Source organism: Triticum urartu, chromosome 7A (genome assembly GCF_056163025.1).
Source record: "Triticum urartu cultivar PI428250 chromosome 7A, HENAU_Tu73, whole genome shotgun sequence".
In the NCBI taxonomy this organism is placed as follows: Eukaryota; Viridiplantae; Streptophyta; class Magnoliopsida; order Poales; family Poaceae; genus Triticum; species Triticum urartu.
The window spans coordinates 235,536,368-235,549,374 of record NC_141879.1 but is presented as its reverse complement, the minus strand read 5'-3'; positions in this window follow the sequence as shown (position 1 = coordinate 235,549,374).

The following is a 13,007-nucleotide window of genomic DNA, read 5'->3' as shown; positions in this document are numbered from 1 at the left end:
AATCGTCCGGATCAGTGTCAAAGCTTGCATCAATGTAACCTTTTACGATGAGCTCTTTGTCACCTCCATATATGAGAAACATATCCTTAGTCCTTTTCAGGTATTTCAGGATGTTCTTGACCGATGTCCAGTGATCCACTCCTGGATCACTTTGGTACCTCCCTGCTAGACTTATAGCAAGGCACACATCAGGTCTGGTACACAGCATTGCATACATGATAGAGCCTATGGCTGAAGCATAGGGAACATCTTTCATTTTCTCTCTATCTTCTGCAGTGGTCGGGCATTGAGTCTTACTCAACTTCACACCTTGTAACACAGGCAAGAACCCTTTCTTTGCTTGATCCATTTTGAACTTCTTCAAAACTTTGTCAAGGTATGTGCTTTGTGAATGTCCAATTAAGCGTCTTGATCTATCTCTATAGATCTTAATGCCTAATATGTAAGCAGCTTCACCGAGGTCTTTCATTGAAAAACTCTTATTCAAGTATCCCTTTATGCTATCCAGAAATTCTATATCATTTCCAATTAGTAATATGTCATCCACATATAATATCAGAAATGCTACAGAGCTCCCACTCACTTTCTTGTAAATACAGGCTTCTCCAAAAGTCTGTATAAAACCAAATGCTTTGATCACACTATCAAAGCGTTTATTCCAACTCCGAGAGGCTTGCACCAGTCCATAAATGGATCGCTGGAGCTTGCACACTTTGTTAGCTCCCTTTCGATCGACAAAACCTTCTGGTTGCATCATATACAACTCTTCTTCCAGAAATCCATTCAGGAATGCAGTTTTTACATCCATCTGCCAAATTTGATAATCATAAAATGTGGCAATTGCTAACATGATTCAGACAGACTTAAGCATCGCTACGGGTGAGAAGGTCTCATCGTAGTCAATCCCTTGAACTTGCCGAAAACCTTTTGCGACAAGTCGAGCTTTGTAGACAGTAATATTTCCATCAGCGTCAGTCTTCTTCTTGAAGATCCATTTATTCTCAATTGCTTGCCGATCATCGGGCAAGTCAACCAAAGTCCATACTTTGTTCTCATACAAGGATCCCATCTCAGATTTCATGGCTTCAAGCCATTTTGCGGAATCTGGGCTCACCATCGCTTCTTCATAGTTTGTAGGTTCATCATGATCTAGTAGCATGACTTCCAGAACAGGATTACCGTACCACTCTGGCGCAGATCTCACTCTGGTTGATCTACGAGGTTCAGTAGTATCTTGTTCTGAAGTTTCATGATCATCATCATTAGCTTCCTCACTAACTGGTGTAGGTGTCACTGAAACAGTTTTCTGTGATGCACTACTTTCCAATAAGGGAGCAGGTACAGTTACCTCGTCAAGTTCTACTTTCCTCCCACTCACTTCTTTCGAGAGAAACTCCTTCTCCAGAAAGTTTCCGAACTTAGCAACAAAAGTCTTGCCTTCGGATCTGTGATAGAAGGTGTATCCAATAGTCTCCTTTGGATATCCTATGAAGACACATTTCTCCGATTTGGGTTCGAGCTTATCAGGTTGAAACTTTTTCACATAAGCATCGCAGCCCCAAACTTTCAGAAACGACAACTTTGGTTTCTTGCCAAACCACAGTTCATAAGGCGTCGTCTCAACGGATTTTGATGGTGCCCTATTTAACGTGAATGCGGCCGTCTCTAGAGCGTATCCCCAAAACGATAGCAGTAAATCAGTAAGAGACATCATAGATCGCACCATATCTAGTAAAGTATGATTACGACGTTCGGACACACCATTACGCTGTGGTGTTCCGGGTGGCGTGAGTTGCGAAACTATTCCACAATTTTTCAAATGTACACCAAACTCGTAACTCAAATATTCTCCTCCACGATCAGATCGTAGAAACTTTATTTTCTTGTTACGATGATTTTCAACTTCACTCTGAAATTCTTTGAACTTTTCAAACGTTTCAGACTTATGTTTCATTAAGTAGATATACCCATATCTGCTTAAGTCATCTGTGAAGGTGAGAAAATAACGATATCCGCCACGAGCCTCAATATTCATCAGACCACATACATCTGTATGTATGATTTCCAACAAATCTGTTGCTCTCTCCATAGTACCGGAGAACGGTGTTTTGGTCATCTTGCCCATGAGGCACGGTTCGCAAGTACCAAGTGATTCATAATCAAGTGGTTCCAAAAGTCCATTAGTATGGAGTTTCTTCATGCGCTTTACACCGATATGACCTAAACGGCAGTGCTGTTGGGGAACGTAGCAGAAAACAAAAATTTTCCTACGGTTTCACCAAGATCCATCTAGGAGTTCATCTAGCAACGAGTGATTAGATGCATCTACGTACCTTGTAGATCGCGAGCGGAAGCGTTCAAAGAACGTGGATGAGGGAGTCGTACTCGACGTGATTCGAATCACCGAAGATCCTAGCACCGAACGGACGGCACCTCCGCGTTCAACACACGTACGGAACAGTCACGTCTCCTTCTTCTTGATCCAGCAAGGGGGAAGGAGAGGTTGAGGGAGATGGCACCAGCAGCAGCACGACGGCGTGGTGATGATGGAGCTGCAGTACTCCGTCAGGGCTTCGCCAAGCGCTATGGAGGAGGAGGAAGTGTTGGAGAGGGAGAAGGAGGCAACCAAAAGCGTGGGATGAAAGCCCTCCTTCCCCCACTATATATAGGAGGGCCAAGGGGGGGCCGTCCCTAGGAGATCCAATCTCCTAGGGTGGGGCGGCGGCCAAGGGGGGTTTCCCTCCCCCCAAGGCACCTAGGAGGTGCCTTCCCCTCCTAGGACTCTTTCCCCTTGTAACCCTAGGCGCATGGGCCTCTTGGGGCTGGTGTCCTTGGCCCATGTAGGCCAAGGCGCACCCCCTACAGCCCATGTGCCCCCCCGGGACAGGTGGCCCCACCCGGTGGGCCCCCGGGACCCTTCCGGTGGTCCCGGTACAATACCGATAACCCCGAAACTTGTCCTGATAGCCGAAATAGTACTTCCTATATATAATTCTTTACCTCCAGACCATTCCGGAACTCCTCGTGACATCCGGGATCTCATCCGGGACTCCGAACAAAATTCGGGTTACTGCATATACATATCCCTACAACCCTAGCGTCACCGAACCTTAAGTGTGTAGACCCTACGGGTTCGGGAGACATGTAGACATGACCGAGATCGCTCTCCGGTCAATAACCAACAGCGGGATCTTGATACCCATGTTGGCTCCCACAAGCTCCACGATGATCTCATCGGATGAACCACGATGTCGAGGATTCAAGCAACCCCGTATGCAATTCCCTTTGTCAATCGGTATGTTACTTGCCCGAGATTCGATCGTCGGTATCCCAATACCTTGTTCAATCTCGTTACCGGCAAGTCACTTTACTCGTACCGTAATGCATGATCCCGTGACCAGACACTTGGTCACTTTGAGCTCATTATGATGATGCATTACCGAGTGGGCCCAGTGATACCTCTTCGTCATACGGAGTGACAAATCCCTGTCTTGATCCGTGTCAACCCAACAGACACTTTCGGAGATACCTGTAGTGCACCTTTATAGTCACCCAGTTACGTTGTGACGTTTGGTACACCCAAAGCACTCCTACGGTATCCGGGAGTTACACGATCTCATGGTCAAAGGAAAAGATACTTGACATTGGAAAAGCTCTAGCAAACGAACTACACGATCTTGCGCTATGCTTAGGATTGGGTCTTGTCCATCACATCATTCTCCTAATGATGTGATCTCGTTATCAATGACATCCAATGTCCATAGTCAGGAAACCATGACTATCTGTTGATCAACGAGCTAGTCAACTAGAGGCTTACTAGGGACATGTTGGTGTCTATTATTCACACATGTATTACGATTTCTGGATAATACAATTATAGCATGAATAAAGACAATTATCATGAACAAAGAAATATAATAATAATGCTTTTATTATTGCCTCTAGGGCATATTTCCAACAGTCTCCCACTTGCACTAGAGTCAATAATCTAGTTACATTGTGATGAATCGAACACCCATGGAATTCTGGTGTTGATCATGTTTTGCCCTAGGGAGAGGTTTAGTCAACGGATCTGCTACATTCAGGTCCGTATGTACTTTACAAATCTCTATGTCTCCATCTTGAACATTTTCACGAATGGAGTTGATGTAACGCCCTCGATGCGGCTATAGCTCCCACGTGTCGAGGCACGACTTAGAGACATAACCACATTGAAAGCAATGTCGCAAATCAGGCAATCATTACAACATCCCATGTAATACATAATAAAAGGGGGAGATAACATAGTTGGCTTACACTCGCCACGTCACATCAGAGTACATAAATAACATTCATCAAACAAACACTCATGGCCCGACTACGGCGCCAAAATGGAAAAGAACCCAACAAGCGACAAGGCCCTGAATCGAACCCCAACTAGGCACCACTACTGATCGTCGGGAAAGGAAACATAATAACGCTGAGAGTCCTCGTCGAACTCCCACTTGAGCTCGTACTCGTCACCTGGAGCGGAATCACCTGGACCTGCATCTGGAATTATAGTATCTGTGAGCCACAGGGACTCAGCAATCTCGTACCCTCGCGATCAAAACTATTTAAGCTTATAGGAAGGATAAGGCAAGTATGTGGAGCTGCAGCAAGCGACTAGCATATGTGGTGGCTAACTTATCCGCAAAAGAGAGCGAGAAGAGGAAGCAAGGCGCGAGCGAGAAACTAGAGGAACAACCTGCGCAAGCATAACTCCAACTCCGCGTCCACTTCCCGGACTCCGCCGAGAAGAGGCCATCACGGTAACACACACAGTTGATTCATTTTAATTAATTAGGGTTCAAGTTATCTACAACCGGACATTAACAAATTCCCATCTGCCCATAACCGCGGGCACGGCTTTCGAAAGTTCAATCCCTGCAGGGGAGTTCCAACTTAGCCCATGACAAGCTCTCACGGTCATCGAAGGAAAAGACCTCCTCCCAAGACGTTCTGATCAGACTCGGTATCTCGGTAACTCAAGACACTTCGACAGGTTAAAACAAGACCAGCAACACCGCCCGAATGTGCCAAAAAATCCTGATAGGAGCTGCACAAATCTCTTTCTCAGGGCACACTCAGATTGTCCTAGGTACGGGTAGGCCAGCCCAGAGTTTCCCCTGGTGGCCACCGGTAGCTGACAGGTGGACCAACACTCAGAGGAGCACTGGCCCGGGGGGGTTAAAATAAGATGACCCTTGAGTCTGCAGAACCCAAGGGAAAGAAAAGGCTAGGTGGCAAATGGTAAAACCAAGGTTGGGCATTGCTGGAAAGGCTTTAATCAAGGCAAAATATCAAGGGGTTCCCATTATAACCCAACCACGTAAGGAACGCAAATTCCGGGAACATAACACCGATATGACGGAAACTAGGGCGGCAAGAGTGGAACAAAACACTAGGCGAGAGGCCGAGCCTTCCACCCTTTACCAAGTATATAGATGCATTAAGATAACATAGCAATATAGTGATATCCCAACAAGCAAATAAAAGATGTTCCAATAGGAACGGCTCCAATCTTCACCTGCAACTAGCAACGCTATAAGAGGGGCTGAGCAAAGCGGTAACCTAGCCAATCAACGGTTTGCTAGGACAAGGTGGGTTAAAGGTTCAATCATGCAATTGGGAGGCTGACAAGCAAATGGTAGGCATCGTAGCATTGGCAAAGCAAAAGAGCGAGCAAACTAGCATAGCAAAGATAGTGGTGATTTCGAGGGTATGATCATCTTGCCTGCACAGTTGTCAGAGTTGACTGGATCCTCACAAGCAAACTCAACGGGCTCCTCGGTAGCAAACTCGTCTCCCGGCTCTACCCAACAAGACAAACAAGCAACAAGGATACAATCAACCACGTGCAAGACCAAGCAATATGATGAAATGATGACATGCTATGCGGGATGCGATGCAGGATGCAAAATACAAGATATGACAGGAAATGCATGAACCTGGCCTCAACTTGGAATTCCAAGGGTGCCACTGGATAGAGGGGATGAAATCGCTTGAAAACGATATAAAGATCATTGGAATCGGAGTTACGGTTTGGAAATGGCAAGCGTTTTAAGATATGACACCGGTCTGCGATTTACAGCAAGTAGGCATCTAAATGCAACGAAATGAACATGCTACAGCCACCAAACATGAAAACAAAATACATGGCAGTGATGTAAACAAGATGGTTAACAAAACACTAGCACTGAGCCATAGGCAAATTCATCCATTAAGAGGTTCAAACAAGCATGGCAAAAATGAATATGCAAAACAGATTCCAGACTTAGTGAAATTAATACTACCCTGAAATTTCAGATCACGATGCTCTCTCTGGAGCAGCAAAACAACATGATAAATGACCTGAACATGACAAGTAAGAACATGGAATGGAGATACTCAACAAGCTTAACAAAACACCCAAAGTGACCTGGGGTCAAAAGGGTTCACAAAATACTCTACCGAGCTCACGAACATAGCTCGAACACAATCAGTTTTCAGACTTAGTGAAAACTGAGACATGCAGAAATTTAACTCACGAAGGCATGTAAACGAGCTCGATGCACTCACCATGGTGCAAGTCATAGCAAGGCAAGCACATAACCAGAAAGAAGGCACAATATGCTAGCTACACATGGCAAGAACAAAGGCATAGAATGCATGGAACACTAACGGTAGCATCGGCAAAATCGCAAACAAGTTGACGATCTGCCCAGATTAACAACGAAGCAAAAGTTGAGCTTGATTGAGTCAACCTAGAGCACTCCACATATGCAAACAAAGAAATGGATGGGTAGAGCATAACATAAATATCAAAACTCCCTTACTGATCATCCTCAAAAGAGGCACGGATCACTAGGAAACAAGCTGAACATATGGCATCATGAACTAAAATATCCCAGACTTAGTGAAAACAACTAAGTCCCTGAAAACAGATCTCCCGGGTGCCTCTCTTTGCAAGCTTGCATAAGTCACCACACACATCCTAAAAATGCATGGGTTGCACCTCTGGAAAGAAGACAAAATGCTTAACAAAACATGTGAAGGACTCACAGGCATAGCATGCACACAATAATCATGGCAAAAATGACAAAAGTCTAAGATGAACTAGCAGATCTGACAATTAACTCACGAAGCCTCCTTCTACCAGCATTTTGGGAAACAAGATGAACTCAAATGCCAATGATGCAATGTAATGAAATGATGTACATGTCGAGACGAAGATTTTGATATATTATATGCCCAAATCGGAGCTACGGATGCAAAGTTACAGGGTCTCGAACAGGAGCATATGAAGTGAAAAAAATCCTGGGACTTGGCAAAAAAAAACCTCCCGGATTAGATCTAGGGTTTCGCACGAAAATCGAGGCGCGGCCGGCACTGTTCACCGAAGCTTCTCCGGCGAGGAAGCAGGGCTCCGGCGAGGAGGGAGTCGGCGCCGACGGCGGCTGCCGGACGGCGGGGTCGGCGGCGGCCGGAGCAAGGCCCCGCGGTGGCCGGAGCAGGAGCGAGGCGGCGGGCTCCCGCGGCGGCTCGAGCAGCGGGCTCCTGCGGCGCCTAGCCGGAGCAAGCGGCGCGCGGCGGCTCAGGCGGCTCGGGCGGCCGGCGGCGAGGAGGAGGGCGGCGGCTGGCGGTCGGCGGCGGCGGCGGAGCAGACGGGCTCGCGGGGGCCCGGTTTGTGCCTCCCGGGCCGGCGCGCGGGTGGCGGCGCGGCGAAGTGGGCGCGACGGCTCGGTGAATGGGGAGGAGACACGTGGCGCTGGCGGTCAGGTCGGACACGTCCGGCTCGCGCGGACGTTGTCCGGCGGCGGCGGGGGAGGGATGGATCTAGGGTTTCGAGGGGGAGGAGAGATCCGAAAATGGAGGGGGCTATTTATAGGCATAAGTAGAGCTAGGAGAGTCCAAATGAGGTGCGGTTTTCGGCCACGCGATCGTGATCGAACGCTCTAGGACATGGAGCAGAGTTTGGTGGGTTTTGGGCTAAATTGGAGGGGTGTTGGGCTGCAACACACACCAGGCCTTTTCGGTCCCTCGGTTAACCGTTGGAGTATCAAACGAAGTCCAAATGATACGAAACTTGACAGGCGGTCTACCGGTAGTAAACCAAGGCCGCATGACAAGTCTCGGTCCAATCCGGAAATGTTTAATCCCCACACACGAAAGAAAGCTAGAAATGACCATCGGAGGAGAATGAAGCGCCGAAATGCAAAACGGACAACGGGGAAAATGCTCGGATGCATGAGACGAACACGTATGCAAATGCAATGCACATGATGACATGATATGAGATGCATGAAAACGAAAACAACACACGGAGACAAAACCCGAACCCGAGAAATAAATATAACTTAACGCCGGAAACGGCAAGAGTTGGAGTACAAATTGGGAAAGTTATATCTGGGGCGTTACAGTTGAAGCGACGCTTGATGTGCCTTGTCTTCTTGTGAAACCTGGGCTCCTTGGCAAGTGCAATAGCTCCAGTGTTGTCACAAAAGAGTTTGATTGGCCCCGACGCATTGGGTATGACTCCTAGGTCGGTGATGAACTCCTTCACCCATATTGCTTCATGTGCTGCCTCCGAGGCTGCCATGTACTCCGCTTCACATGTAGATCCCGCCACGACGCCTTGCTTGCAACTGCACCAGCTTACTGCCCCACCATTCAAAATATACACGTATCCGGTTTGTGACTTAGAGTCATCCAGATCTGTGTCGAAGCTAGCGTCGACGTAACCCTTTACGACGAGCTCTTCGTCACCTCCATAAACGAGAAACATTTCCTTAGTCCTTTTCAGGTACTTCAGGATATTCTTGACCGCTGTCCAGTGTTCCTTGCCGGGATTACTTTGGTACCTTCCTACCAAACTTACGGCAAGGTTTACATCAGGTCTGGTACACAGCATGGCATACATAATAGAACCTATGGCTGAGGCATAGGGGATGACACTCATCTCTTCTATATCTTCTGCCGTGGTCGGGCATTGAGCTGAGCTCAATCTCACACCTTGCAAAACAGGCAAGAACCCTTTCTTGGACTGATCCATTTTGAACTTCTTCAAAATCTTATCAAGGTATGTGCTTTGTGAAAGACCTATGAGGCGTCTTGATCTATCTCTATAGATCTTGATGCCTAATATATAAGCAGCTTCTCCAAGGTCCTTCATTGAAAAACTCTTATTCAAGTAGGCCTTGATGCTGTCCAAGAGTTCTATATCATTTCCCATCAAAAGTATGTCATCTACATATAGTATGAGAAATGCTACAGAGCTCCCACTCACTTTCTTGTAAACGCAGGCTTCTCCATAAGTCTGCGTAAACCCAAACGCTTTGATCATCTCATCAAAGCGAATGTTCCAACTCCGAGATGCTTGCACCAGCCCATAAATCGAGCGTTGGAGCTTGCACACCTTGTTAGCATTCTTAGGATCGACAAAACCTTCCGGCTGCATCATATACAACTCTTCCTTAAGGATACCATTAAGGAATGCCGTTTTGACGTCCATTTGCCATATATCATAATCGTAGAACGCGGCAATTGCTAACATGATTCGGACGGACTTTAGCTTCGCCACCGGTGAGAAAGTCTCATCGTAGTCAACTCCTTGAACTTGTCGATAACCCTTAGCGACAAGCCGAGCTTTATAGATGGTCACATTACCATCCGCGTCTGTCTTCTTCTTAAAGATCCATTTATTTCCTATGGCTCGCCGTTCAACGGGCAAGTCAGTCAAAGTCCATACTTCATTTTCATACATGGATCCTATCTCGGATTTCATGGCTTCTAGCCATTTGTCGGAATCCGGACCCGCCATCGCTTCTTCATAGTTCGAAGGTTCACCGTTGTCTAACAACATGATTTCCAAGACAGGGTTGCCGTACCACTCTGGTGCGAAACGTGTCCTTGTGGACCTTCGAATTTCAGTAGGAGCTTGATCAGAAGTATCTTGATCATCATCATTAACTTCCTCTCTAGTCGGTGCAGGCACCTCAGGAACATTTTCTTGAGTTGCGCCATTTTCCGGTTCAAGAGGTAATACTTCATCAAGTTCTACTTTCCTCCCACTTACTTCTTTCGAGAGAAACTCTTTCTCTAGAAAGGACCCATTCTTGGCAATAAAGATCTTGCCTTCGGATCTGAGGTAGAAGGTATACCCAATAGTTTCTTTAGGGTATCCTATGAAGACGCATTTTTCCGACTTGGGTTCGAGCTTTTCAGGTTGAAGTTTCTTGACATAAGCATCGCATCCCCAAACTTTTAGAAACAACAGCTTAGGTTTCTTCCCAAACCATAATTCATACGGGGTCGTCTCAACGGATTTTGACGGAGCCCTATTTAAAGTGAATGCGGCAGTCTCTAAAGCATAGCCCCAAAAGGATAGCGGTAAATCGGTAAGAGACATCATAGATCGTACCATATCTAATAGAGTGCGATTACGATGTTCGGACACACCATTACGCTGAGGTGTTCCAGGCGGCGTGAGTTGTGAAACTATTCCAAATTTTCAAGTGTGTGCCAAATTCGTGACTCAAGTATTCTCCTCCACGATCTGATCGTAGAAACTTGATTTTCCTGTCACGTTGATTCTCAACCTCACTCTGAAATTCCTTGAACTTTTCAAAGGTTTCGGAATTGTGTTTCATTAAGTAGATATACCCATATCTACTCAAATCATCAGTGAGGGTGAGAACATAACGATAGCCACCGTGAGCCTCAACACTCATTGGACCGCACACATCAGTATGTATGATTTCCAATAAGTTGGTTGCTCGCTCCATTGTTCCTGAGAACGGAGTCTTGGTCATTTTTCCCATGAGGCATGGTTCGCACGTGTCAAATGATTCATAATCAAGAGACTCTAAAAGTCCATCTGCATGGAGCTTCTTCATGCGTTTGACACCTATGTGACCAAGGCGGCAGTGCCACAAGTATGTGGGACTATCATTATCAACTTTACATCTTTTGGTACTCACACTATGAATATGTGTAGCATTACGCTCGAGATTCATTAAGAATAAACCATTGACCATCGGAGCATGACCATAAAACATATCTCTCATATAAATAGAACAACCATTATTCTCGGATTTAAATGAGTAGCCATCTAGTATTAAACGAGATCCTGATACAATGTTCATGCTCAAACTTGGCACTAAATAACAATTATTGAGGTTTATAACTAATCCCGTAGGTAAATGTAGAGGTAGCGTGCCGACGGCGATCACATCGACCTTGGAACCATTCCCGACGCGCATCGTCACCTCGTCCTTCGCCAGTCTCCGCTTATTCCGCAGCTCCTGCTGTGAGTTACAAATATGAGCAACGGCACCGGTATCAAATACCCAGGAGTTACTACGAGTACTGGTAAGGTACACATCAATTACATGTATATCAAATATACCTTTGGTGTTGCCGGCCTTCTTGTTCGCTAAGTATTTGGGGCAGTTCCGTTTCCAGTGACCCTTCCCTTTGCAATAAAAGCACTCCGTCTCAGGCTTGGGTCCATTCTTTGACTTCTTCTCGGCAGCTTGCTTGCCGGGCGCGGCAACTTCCTTGCCGTCCTTCTTGAAGTTCTTTTTACCCTTGCCCTTCTTGAACTTAGTGGTTTTATTCACCATCAACACTTGATGTTCCTTATTGACTTCTACCTCCGCTGATTTCAACATAGCAAATACTTCAGGAATGGTCTTTTCCATCCCCTGCATATTGAAGTTCATCACAAAGCTCTTGTAGCTTGGTGGAAGCGACTGGAGGATTCTGTCAATGACCGCATCATCCGGGAGATTAACTCCCAGCTGAGTCAAGCGGTTATGTAACCCAGACATAGTGAGTATGTGCTCACTGACAGAACTATTTTCCTCCATCTTACAGCTGAAGAATTTATCGGAGACTTCATATCTCTCGATCCGGGCATGAGCTTGAAAAACCATTTTCAGCTCTTCGAACATCTCATATGCTCCATGTCTCTCAAAACGCTTTTGGAGCCCCGGCTCTAGGCTGTAAAGCATGCCGCACTGAACGAGGGAGTAGTCATCAGCACGTGTCTGCCAAGCGTTCATAACGTCTTGGTTCTGTGGGACGGGTGGATCACCTAGCGGTGCTTGTAGGACATAATCTTTCTTGGCAGCTATGAGGATGATCCTCAGGTTCCGGACCCAGTCCGTATAGTTGCTGCCATCGTCTTTCAGCTTGGTTTTCTCTAGGAACGCGTTGAAGTTGAGGACTCGTTGGCCATTTGATCTACAAGACATATTGTAAAGATTTTAGACTAAGTTCATGATAATTAAGTTCATCTAATCAAATTATTCAATGAACTCCCACTTAGATAGACATCCCTCTAGTCATCTAAGTGTTACACGATCCGAGTCGACTAGGCCGTGTCCAATCATCACGTGAGACGGACTAGTCATCGTCGGTGAACATCTTCATGTTGACCGTATCTTCTATACGACTCGTGTTCGACCTTTCGGTCTCTGTGTTCCGAGGCCATGTCTGTACATGCTAGGCTCGTCAAGTTAACCCTAAGTGTTTTGCATGTGTAAAACTGTCTTACACCCGTTGTATGTGAATGTAAGGATCTATCACACCCGATCATCACGTGGTGCTTCGAAACGACGAACTTTAGCAACGGTGCACAGTTAGGGGAAGAACACTTCTTGAAATTGTTGTAAGGGATCATCTTATTTACTACCGTCGTTCTAAGCAAACAAGATGCAAAACATGATAAACATCACATGCAATCAAATAATAATAGTGACATGATATGGCCAATATCACACAGCTCCTTTGATCTCCATCTTGGGGCTCCATGATCATCTTGTCACCGGCATGACACCATGATCTCCATCATCATGATCTCCATCATTGTGTCTCCATGAAGTTGCTCGCCAACTATTACTTCTACTACTATGGCTAACGCGTTTAGCAATAAAGTAAAGTAATTTACATGGCGTCCTCAATGACACGCAGGTCATATAAAATAAAGACAACTCCTATGGCTC